At 41.5% G+C, this 12367-nt stretch overlaps 1 protein-coding gene across 1 annotated transcript in view; it reads right to left on the reverse strand.

Moving 5' to 3' along the window:
- The window catches only part of NELL1 (neural EGFL like 1), a 521924-nt gene that overhangs the window by 77182 nt on the left and 432375 nt on the right, over positions 1 to 12367 (reverse strand). The gene's annotated exons all lie outside the window — the stretch shown is intronic.

Genomic DNA, 12367 nt, shown 5'->3' on the forward strand with positions numbered 1-12367 from the left:
CCCTTTCAAATCTCATTTAGGAACAGTTTTAACATTTACAAAAAAGCTGGTTCATGACACATGAAAAGTATAAGCAACCCTGCCCCCTCTTCAGATCCCCTGACACTTAAAGTCTTCTTCCAATGGAGGCCCACTGCAAAGACCATCTCATGGAGAAGCCAGACTAGAAGCGAACTCCTTTCAGATGCCACCTGACAGTATGGAACTGCTTCCCCAGGGCAATTTGATTAGTCACTACCTAGGTGATCAACAAAAGGGCTCATGAGCAATGCAAAATGGCTACCATAGGAGATGCATGGCTAGGCACAAAGGACAAGGGACCTACTCAAATGTCGGGACACAAGGTAGAAACGGGGTCTGAGCCCAATAAAATATGCAACTCATTTTAACCCAAATTTTTCAGCAGCAACAGAAGCCTATTTCATAGAAGGCAAACACTTTCTTCCCCTCACCTTTTATTCTGCCATGTCCCTCTATCCACTTTCTCTACAATATGTATAATTGTAACTTTCTATCATGTCTCATCTTTACTCTCAGTTCACCCACAAACAATCCATTTTTTCCTCATAGGAGAGTTGTTTCTATACCATGATAATTTTGGCTGAATTTGTCTGACTTTTTTTTCTTCAGCTCTACAATATTCTATTTGTGACAGCACATAATATTTCAAGTGTGGTTACATCACAGAACGGGTTTCTTGAAATCCATATATTCATTTCAGCAAGCATGCACCTGTGTGTGTGTGTGGGGGGGGTATTGTTGGTTAGTTGGTATTATACTTAAAATTGCAAAACATTACACAAATTGTGTTATTAGCAGTATATACCTATGTTAAAGATGTAAAGTGCAATTTTATCTCAATAAAAGCATTGAGATATTTTTATGTTGTTACATGTATATCTCATCCCAGGCAGTTTCCTATCCAATTACTGATGAGATCCATACCTACATAGCTATAGTAAGGTGGTGCATCATCTTATTTATTTCATTTTGCCACCACCCAACAGCCATGCGTTTTCAGATTATGCCCCAGGACCTCATTTGTTAGAGATCCATGAAGATGGACACCACAAGGGAGTCCCTGTTTGATGCCTGTTTCTGCTTGCTTAGATCAGGTCACAAAAGTGCCTACATTCAGTCGGTTTCCGTATGAGCTGGCTGAGGCAAATTTTCTGCACAACCCCTATGCACTTCAGCCCGAAAGTGCAAGATTAATAGTCAGGTAGAGATTTGTTTCATTTTCCACAGAAATGATCTCCCCAGAGATTTAATGCAGTGGTTTTCAACCTTTCCGCAGTTCGGGACCGGTGAAAACAGGAAAACCACCTCAGGGACTGCTGAGGCAGAAACAAAAAGCACCATGCACTTTATACAGTGTTCTGTGCATTAGTTTCCAAACACAATACCAAGACAGACAGACAGACAGACAGATGGTTCTCCAAAATAACCAGAAACCGAGCAACAAAAAATGCCAAATCAGTGCAGCATGGCTCCCAGCTGGCTCCCACGGAGTCGCCTCTCACCTCCCTCCCCCCCACCCACGAACACGATGCCAACTGAGGAAGAGGTGGTGGAGCATAGCCAGCCCCTGTGCCAGTCCGCTGTGAGCAGTATGCAGCCCCCCTGCAGACTGGCAGGAAATCTCTCGCTGACCAGTGCTGGTCCCTGGACCAGTGGCTGAAAAACACTGATTTAATGCACTGGATGGAATGAATAATAACTATTGGATAGCTAACAAAAATTCAAATAAACTTGCATGCTCACGATGATGGTAAGAAATAATCAGAGCTTCATTCCTAGGCATCTTGACAAGATGTCTGAGATGAAACATAATTATGTTTAACTAAAGGCATAATCCTATGGCCTCCTGACATAGGAAACCAGAGGATTTTTCAGAGAATGAGCACAACTTCTTCCAGGTTTGCTGCTCTCCTGGCCAGCATGGAAAGAATCAACTGCCACAGGACTCACCTGGGCTTCAATAGATGGGGTGTGTGTGCCAGGACTGAGAGGGGAGGAGGATGAACCATAGAGTTGCACCAAATCCAATCAGGCCATGACTTCCTTTCCCCCTCCTTCATGGCACTATATCTAGATGTCTGAAAATGGCCGTCTCCCACTGTGTAAATGGCAAAGCAGTGAAGAGGCAAACAGACAGAGCAGCAAGCGGGCAAAGCAGTGAAAGTAGAAAGAAGTGAGGCGGCAGAGCAATGAACATGGTGGCTGCAAGGGAGCACATGTCAGAAGGGAAGACTGGAAATAGGGGGACGGCTAGAATGCAGGTGGAGGAAGTCCCATGACAAGTCTGACCAAACACATTTAAGATCTCATTATCAAGCCTACTTAGTGGCGATAAGACAGGCAAAGAGTGGATACTTTGCCTCCCTTATTGCTTCCTCACAGTGCTATCCAACTGAGCTATTTCAAGTGGTCCAATCTGGTTCTCTGGATGAGACTCAGGAGCACTCAACAGCTGTGTGTGACAAATTTGCTTTGCAATTTGTGGGAACAATCACTCGGATCTGCCTGGAGCTTGACACTGTCATTTGTGCAGTGCAATCTTCGGATGTGTCTAGTGTACCGTATAATGGTCCATTATTGGATGAGTTTCAGCTATTGAGACCTGAAGATGTGGACAAGGTGCTTGGCTCTGTCCAATTCATCAGGTGCCTTCTTGACCCTTGGCCATCCTGGCAGATTGGGAGATCTGAAGGCCCTGGGTCCAGGATGCTGTTAAGAGAGGGAGTGGCCCCTATCCTTTTAAGAAGGCAGTAGTGAGACCACTCCTAAAAGGGCCAGGTCTGGATCCAGGGTTACTGGATTACTACCGGTCCATTGGTAATCTCTCCCTTTTGGACATGGTGTTGGAGCAGGTGTTGGCCAGGTAGCTGCAAGCACTCTTGGAGGATACAGATTATCTGGATCCATTTCAATTGGGCTTTGGGCCTGGGTTTGGAATGGAGGCGGCCTTGGTTGCCTTGCATGATGAACTGTGCAGGGAGAGAAACAGGGAGAGGGTGACCCTGTTGGTGCTCCTTGACCTCTCACTGGCCTTCAACACCATCAACCATGGTGTCCTTCTGCACAGGTTGCTCAGGGTGGGGTAGGGGCACCACTTTGTGATGGTTTCACCCCCACCTGGCTGGTCAGGTCCAGAAGGTAGTTCTGGGGTTCAGCTGCTCTGCCCCATGGCGGTTGCATCATGGGGTACTGCAGGCCTTAGTACTGTCCCCCCCCCCATGCTCTTTAACATCTATATGAAGCCACTGGGAGAGGTAATCTGGAGGTGTGGGCTGAGGATTTAGCAATATGTTGATAATACTCAGCTCTGCCTCTCTTTTACATCTCACCCATGTGAGGCTGTCGCCATCCTGAGCTGGGGTCTGAGCTCGACAATGCACTGGGTGAGGGTCAATAATCTGAGGCTCAATCCTGACAAGGTGGAGGTGTTGCTAGTGGGGGAGGAGTTATCTGACAGGTTGGACGGGCATTGCCCTGTCCTTGATGTGGTTGCATTCCCCCAAGGGACAGGGTCTGCAGTCTGGGGGTGCTCCTGGACCTGGGTTTGCCCCTGGAATATCAGGTGAACTCAGTGTCCAGGGGTGCTTTCCTCCAGCTACGAAAGATACACCAGCTTTGTCCCTACCTGCACTGACAGCCTGAAAACAGTCACCATTGCACTGGTAAGATCCATAATAGATTACTGCAATGCCCTCTATTTGGGGCTGCCCTTGAAGACAGTCCAGCAATTACAATTGGTATGGAATAGGGCCACTTGTTTGGTGATGGGATCCCCTAGAGCGGCCCACATAACAGCTATACTGAAAGAACTCCATTGGTTACCAGTGGGGTCCTGGGTCCAATTCAGGGTGCTTGTGCTGACATATAAAGCTCTAAACAGCTTAGACCCCGATTAACTTAAGGAGTGCCTGCACCCATATGTGCATACCTGGCCTGTGAAATCTGTGTAGGGTGGTTGTCTGAGCCATCCTGTGTGAGCCATCCCTTGAGGAGGCGAGAGGGATGACAGCTGCTCCCCATATCTAGAATGCTCTCCTCAGGAAGATTCATCTGGTGCCTTCCTTACTTTCCGGCACCAGGCAAAGACCTTCCTTGAAAAAAATATTTTAATAGTTAATGCCACTTGACCTTTGTTGTGTATTCTTTTCTGTATTTTATTGATACTGTTTTTTAAGATGTGGTAGTTGGTTTTTATTGTGTTTTATCTTGCGACTGTGAGCCACCCAGAAGTGCTGTGGCACAATTGGGCAGCATACAAATGTTTTAAACAAACACACAAACATACGCCTCCAGGAGCAGCAACTGAGGGCACAGCCATGGATGGTGCTCTTGCCTGGTTGCTGCCCTGCTGCTCTAGCAGATCATCAATCCTTCTCTAATGAGTACACCAGAGGTCTGCCGAGCAGCAGAAAGAAATCACAGAAATGCAGAATAATACAGCTGGAAGGGGCCAGAGGGCCATTGGGCCCAATCCTGCTCAGTGCAGGACACCCAATGAAAACATCACTCTCAGATGGTGTCCAGTTGCATCTTGAATGCCTCCCATGTAGGCGAGCCCGCAGCATCCCTAGGTCATTGGTTCCATTGTTGTACTGTTCTGACAGTCTGGATTTTTTTTTTTTTGATACCTAGCTGGAATCTGGCATCCTGTAACTTGAGCCCGTTATTCCACGTTCTGTCCTCTGCGATGATCAAGAAGAGTGGCTGTCATTCTCTTTGTGACAGCCTTTCAAGTACTTGCTAGCTTTTTGACTGTAGCTTGCTGGCCTGTTGCTTTTTCCTGTCTGCCCTAAAGGTTAACAACACAGTTGTAACTACAGAGGAGTGCATTACAAGGAAGAAAACAAAGGATGGGGAAAAGCTAAGGGAGGAAAAGAAAAAAAAAGTTAGGGACCTCCCCCACTGAACTCTGCTGCCAAATTCCTCCTCCTGCTGCTGCTGCTGCATTTATAAAGTGTCCCATTAGCCCATGGGTCTCTCTGGGTGCTGAACAATATGGAAAAGAATAAAAACCTTAATATTAACATAGTGAATATTTTCCTACAAAGCTAACATTTAAGATACATTTTCCAATGGGGGAGAGGCAGTCGTGGTGCCCGCTACGATTGGTTCACAAGCATGGGGACTGATAGGATATGTACTGTCATTTGAAGGAAAGATAGACGAGCACGGAAATTACTCAGGAGTAATTATCTCATGAATGTTTGAACACAGGACAGGAGGTAAGAAGGCTAACTTTTCTGTGATAGCATCCCAGGTATGGAACTCTCTTTCATCAGAGGTCCAGTTGGTGCCATCTGTTTAGGCGCCCATTAAAAACATTTATTTTTTGCCAGCATTTTGGTGGGTGAGCTTTTGGTTTATGGTTTATGCTGCTAATTGCTGCTTCTTGCACCAGATTATTCACTTTATTTATTTTCAATTTTACTTTATTTTATTAGAAGTATTTTATATAGTTTAACTTATTGACTGTTTAATTTTATGTATATTTTTATTATTGATTTTATTTCCACAGTTGGTTTTTATATTATAAACTGTTTGAAATGTTTTACAAATTGTATTATTTTAACTGTTGCAGCAATATGTTGTGAGCCACCCAGAGAGCCGTACGGCTAATGCCGTGGCATACAAGTCAAACAAACAAACAAATAAATTCATGGTATTTCTTAGCATTATGTGTGAATAGCCCCAATATGTGAGAAGTAAGGTAGGAGAAAGAGGGACAGAGGAAGAAATTCCTATACTAAAACAGCAAAGAATGTGTTCACGTAATTTTCTGCAAGTCTGACCAATTTCTGCCCAGTAGTCACTTTAGTTCCCAAAAATATATCCTTACATTTATTTATTTTTTTCACAATAACCCATCTGGTCTAAATTGGCCAGATCTTTTATAATGTAAGCTTAGATTCATTAAGGAGATGGAGGCAACCTCTAAATAATGTTCTCATTGGATGTTATATGTTATTTATATCACAAGTCGAGCTATTCTGACATTTTGTCCAAACAAACAAGTTTTGTCAATGGAACATCTTTTATTGATCTCAAATTCATATAAACAGGAGATTTCATCTCAGTTTTATGTCTCTTGGAACCATCCAAACAAGCAACTCAAGATGCTATCTCTAGACCATCTGCTCTGGAAGGAATCTGCCATGCATACTGAAACTTAACTCTCTATTAAAGTAGATCAAATGTACCAGCTAATCTAGATTCACTTTATTTTTATGTGGAATTCTATGCACGTGTTTTTTGCATCTTCCCTTCTTCTCTCCACTCCACCCTTTCCCAATAATTTGCCTTGAATTCTGGATGTAATATACAGCCATCATTGATAACCCCATCTTTTAATGGAGACATTTTTCTAAGAAGTTCCATAGCTGGAACACAGGGGAAGGGATTGTCTGTGAACTGTCAGCTGGAAAGAGAAGCATTAAACCAGCCCTGGCCCATGTGAGTTTTTCCATGTCTGCTCCTCTCCCCAGCAATTTGCATTCAACTTCAGTGGCATCTTTCATGCCACTTCCAACACAATCAGAAGAATGATTGTTGGACATGAAGCAATCAATTTCTCTGAATGTGGAAAACTGCTTGCAGAAAGGTCCACCTTCCTCGAAATGAGCTGTGAAAATGGCATCATTGCAGGAGGCATTTTCAGGAACTGTGGTCTTTGGAACTGGTTTTAATCTGTTCTGCTATGGTTATCAGTTGGTTTATATTACACTATGTTAGGCTCTTTTAAAGTGCCACTGTTGTTGCTTTTGATTATTTATTTTCAGACGGATAACTGTGTTAATCTGTTACAGCAAAAACCACAAAGACTCTTGCGGATACCTTAAAGACTAACAAAAAGCTCATGTCACTATCCATTCACTAGTCATTAAGGTACCACATGTGTTGCTATTACTGATTGCAGTCGTAATGCTGTAAAACAGCATAATCATATTGTGTATTGAAATTCTGGATCGAAATGCAGGTATAAGTACCTCAATAAACATTACAGTATAACATATATCCTTTATATTTTTATCAGAAGAGTATTAATAGAAAACAATCATTTCCACTGAAATCAATGGGATGTTGTTCTATAAATATGTACCTAGAATTGGTGTGCCAATGTTTCACATAAACTTCAGTGGAACTACTTTCCTATTAAAGCATTGTAAGTGGATTCAGAATAAGAACCAATCATTCACCAGTGACTGAAATGCAGCTACCTCTGGGGTGAAATTGTTTCTATCATTCCATGCCAGAAGCAGTGTACAAGCCTTTAAGAGAAAAAGTGAATACTGCAATTGTGAGGGAAGGCAGACAAAGTAATTACCAAAGCTGGAATTGGATCTAAGTTCCATTGGATCTTTAATGACCACAAGTGTTCAGGGCCTCCATTTTACGTCTCATTCGTAAGATAGATGAGTATCATTCCCAAAGTGCACAAAGACTAGGCTGGCAGTGCATAGTGAAGGGCACTTCAGAAAGATCAAATAAGAAAGGGATTTTACTCTCTCACATGAAAACCCCTCCATTTATGTTATGCACTGAGATGTCTGATCCATTTAATAGATATTTCATGCTGAAAGGAATAATTCAGATGTTACACTTCCTAAACAGCAGAGAACTCCAGATATTTGACTACTCAAGTTACTAAATTAGATACTCCATTTTCAAAAGAAGACATGATTGCTGTACTTAGAGAGCTCTCTGTTCTTGTGAAGATCAAGGTATGGAGAGTTTCTGCATCGCTATTTTAAAAATTCTCAAAAATACCTTTGATGCTTACTTCCTGATGGTAAGGAAGTTTGCTACGTTCAAGCGATATCAACCCCTAAATGAGCTCGCTGGGCTTAGAAATACTCCAGATGATCTCAAATTATTGGATATCACATCAGAAAAACAGCAAAGTCATATATGAAATTTCTTTGTTGATGAGACAAATGGCGTCTTGAGTCCAATATTTTAGTGATTTCAGAAGACTTTGGTTCTGCCTAAAATGTACAAGGTGCAAGTAAGAATGTATATTTATATCCTTTAGTTATCCCATTGGTCTTGATACGGATGATCATCCAACACCTATTAACCACTGTATGCACTGTACAATTCAGATGTATATATTTTCTAGCATAATGCTTACACTATAGAGACATTTTTCCCTCTAACACAAAGATTTTAAGAGTGATATAGGTTTTAATATTCTGATGAATGGTGCAGTCCAACCTGCTTTGTTCTATAAACCATTACTCTATTTTACAAAAAAGCACATAACATTATAAAACTGAAGCACTGACTTACTAATCTTGCAGGCATGAAACTTTAAATGAGTGAATTAGAGCCATTGAGCCTAGATATCCCATGATAACACACATTGCATCAGCAAAATATGAAGGACAAGAATAATATTAAGAAAAATGCTGTCTGTCCAGGAGCCAAGAAACTAAGACAGTTTCAAATACTGTGCTTCACGGGAGGACAGTGTAAGTATGGCAATAACAAAAAAGCTTATGCTAGAATTACTAGCAAGATTTAGAACACAGTATGTAGGAAGCTGATTTTCAAAAGAAATTAACCCCTTAAAAATGAATGGTTTTCTTTGCCTTCACTGTTGACAACACACAGCCAATTCTGATTAGCTACAGCATTTTTAGCCTTTTTTAAACTTAATTTCTGACTGGCTGGGATTAGATCATGAAGAAAGAGAAAGAAGTGGTGCCCAAATTGTGCTGAAGCTACAGCAACTAAGGATAATAACGGCCGCAAACAGGTTTAAAAAATGGTTGGTAGAGTGTGAGGGAAAAGGGATATTTTTGCTCCTTCAAAAGCAGTGTCAGAAGGTGTTCTTCAGAAAATATTTATGTGTTTAGGTAGGGGTGGTTCTAGGTGCTGAGAGAACTGGGGTTCAGGCCTTCATCACACAAAAACACACACACACATCCAATAATTCACATATTCTTCAAAGTCTTTCTATATGTGTCTTTACAGGACCTTCTTTCTCAAGGACACTCCTGTGTCTAAAAAAAGGATGAATGGACAAGGATGAGAAAGACCTCTGATTTCATTAAAAAAATGCCCAGGCAGAGAGATTCAGGCAGCAGCAGGTGGGCAAAAAGGCAGCTGATCCAGAAAGAGTGGGTGCAAGAAATGATCAGGGTCACTGTCCCTTTATCTGGACAAGTCCCATGGACAGCTGGATACTGGCACAGAAATCCAGGGCTCCAAAAGAAAGGATCAGGTTTCCAGCTATAGTAAGCCATCTTCTAACACCACATCTGGATTTATAAGTGCTTTGGGGATGCATGGCTGGAAGGAAACATGGACACCCAGAAAGGCTGCTGTATCTGTAAGAAACACCATACACACCCCTTTCAAGAATATCTCAAATAGTTAGATCTTTCAGATACAACATAGCTAGGTATAATTACCTCATAGTACCCTTCCTTTATTATTCTGCAAGCTTGCCTCAGCTGCTGTGCTGATAGGCAAGCCCACAGCTGCACTGTAATGTTTCATTAATTCAGGTCTAAATTGCAAAGGCAGCTATCAGTGGTAAATTCTTCTTAACCGCATGCTGCATTATGCATTTGCACAATTGACTTACATCTCCAATATCATCTTCACTTTGCATCCTGCACATGCCACCAACATAAATCCTGAGTACTCAACAACTACTAAATTCCCATTGAAGCTCATATTATCACTTCTGTGGGGGTGGCTGATGAATTACAGATCATTTATACTGGAAAATAAAGCCACTTGCTTTTTGGCAATAATGTTTAACTGCCACAAGCTTATCTTACCCCTTTCTAGTTGCTAACACCAATTTAGGTCATTGTAAGCTGAATCAACAGAAAGTTTTCTGCCCTTGCAAATCATGTATAAAGGATCGTCCTGTGTCAGTGCAAAGGACATATTTGAAGCAGTGTAATGAAGAGATGTCACTGAAAACATATTGCTTCACTGCAGATATCCATCCATTCACAATGCACTTCTGTACAACAAGTGATAACTAGGTGCAGGATAGCCATGATTTAGAGTACTAGTGAACACAATTTTCTTTTCTTTGAATAATTTACCATAACTAGTCATGAAGAGCATGTGTTAGGCATTTGCTTTTAACTTCACATAAAGTCAACAGATGTCACCTATGATGCACTATAAAAGCAATAGCCAGGAGAGATAGAAGAGTTCATAATTTAAGCCTATATTCTTTGATCACCCCCTAAACCACAGAAACATATCACAATAAAGGAGCATTTTCAGAAAGTTCTGTAAGGCCAAACTCCTTGGTCCCTTGGCATTGTTCAATTGTCCCAAAGAAGGGCTGCACATTTCACGCATTTTAGCTTTGTACTATTCACTGCTCCAGAAACTGCTTAAATATAGTTTTAAAAACTAATTAACATTAGCTATCAATTGGGGGTATACCATTAAACAAGAGTAGGCAACATGGTGACCAGGGCCCCAGTGCATCCCACCTCCACCCTTGGTGTCCACCGAGAGACCATACTCCTCCCTCTGTTTTTTTCAAATATACATACATATGTATGTTTTTAAGCATACACATGCACATATATTAGCAGTAGCTGGAATTACATCAAAGCAAATCTGAATTTTCCAGGAATAGGTTACATGTGCTTTGGAAGAGGTTGCATGCCCACTCATGGCAACCATTTTACGGATGTGCTCATGAGAGTTTCTCCATTGTGCCCACAGGCCTCAAAACATTGTTCGTGCCTGACACAGAAGCAAACTGTGTGCCTACAAGTATATCTACAAGAACTGAGCAATCTTGATTATAAGGCTCAGTTCTAACCGTGCATCATATAATAGTCTTTTTCAAATAATATAATTTCTGATATGCAGTTATATTTTAGGAAAAATATTTTTCCAGGTAGAGTAGTGCAGGCATTGCTATTATTTGCACAGATCTGTCTGTGTTTCCATCCTCAGTTCAGAATCGGTATCTCTTACATCCTTCCTTTCTGAATCATCCTATTGTGTGTGCCTTTAAAAGTCTATCAGTACTGAAAAAGCAGTTTGCAAACACATGTTCAATATAGTGGAGAGGCACCACATGCAGTTTGCCATTTCACATGAATAATTTTGCAGTTGCAGAGTCAATTTTCTACAGGAACTGCATATTATCTAGATCCTGCACAAAAGTACTAAATAAGAGCCATAAAACCAGCAAGTCCACAGGACCTTTCAAGTATCCGGCAGCAGTCCCTCAGCAAACGTGCCGTTCGGGACTAGGAGGTGGCGGTTCACAAGATCCCCAAATTTCCATTCTATTCCTGCTGCACTCAGGTGAGAAGGAGAGCAGCAGGGCTATGCTCTGTCAGTGGTCATAGCAGAGCAACACCATGAAAGAGTTCTGTAATTCCTCCCTTTGGGCCTGCCACTGGCAGAATGCTGCCTCCAAAGGAAATAAGGTCTTGGAATAGTCACAACTTATTTTCCCCTCACATTAGCTTCTTTACTAGCCTGTGGTCAGAGAGCGGGTTGACTAGAAACAGCAAGGGGGATGCCCTGTCTGATATGTTTGCTCTTATTGCTGTTGATGGCTTGGGTTGACCTCTTTTCACCCTTTTGGCCTGGCAGACCTGATTTAGAAGGTTCCTGGCGCAACTCATTTTCTGGCTTGCTTTTTTAACCTTAATGGTTCTTTGTGGCCATCCGTGGGCATGTTCATTTGCACTGCTATATTAGCCATAGGAGGAGGTATAATGAGGTGATAAACCTTTCTGTTTGTCTGTCTTCCTTTCTTTCTAACCACTGCAGAAGTGGACTCATTCTATGTTGCTTATTATGCATATTTATTATGTTGTTTACCGTGCACTCAGTATTGGTAATTTACATTTTCTCTATGGAATAGATCAGGTTATTAAAGGTGAAATCCCATGCATCTTTAGACAGCATTTTGCAAGCTGTAGGATTTTTCTTCTATGTGAGCATATATAGGATTTGCACCCTAACATATTCTGGTTATTATATTATTCCTTCAATATGATGTTTCTGTATGAATTTGTTATCTAATTCTAATTAAAATCATATTAGAAAAAAATCTTCCTTTTATTGATGCACTTAGTTCTATTATGGCTGTCATTATGGAACTGGTTGTGGTTGCTGATCTTTGCTATGAATTGTGACTCGAATTGCTGTCATACAGCACGCATCATTTTTAATGGAAAGGCAACATACAAATAAATCTGATGATGATAATGATGATGATAATCTCCCCCCTCCTCTGCAGCATCTGGAGAAGCTCCTTCACTGTAGAGAATTTGGCAAGCTATTTAATCACTGTTCCTTTTAGCTTTTGTGCACAGTTCTCCAAGTTTGCACACAATATGTT

The sequence above is a fragment of the Varanus komodoensis genome, unplaced genomic scaffold, assembly GCF_004798865.1.
Source record: "Varanus komodoensis strain SLA01 unplaced genomic scaffold, ASM479886v1 scaffold16, whole genome shotgun sequence".
NCBI lineage: Eukaryota > Metazoa > Chordata > Lepidosauria > Squamata > Varanidae > Varanus > Varanus komodoensis.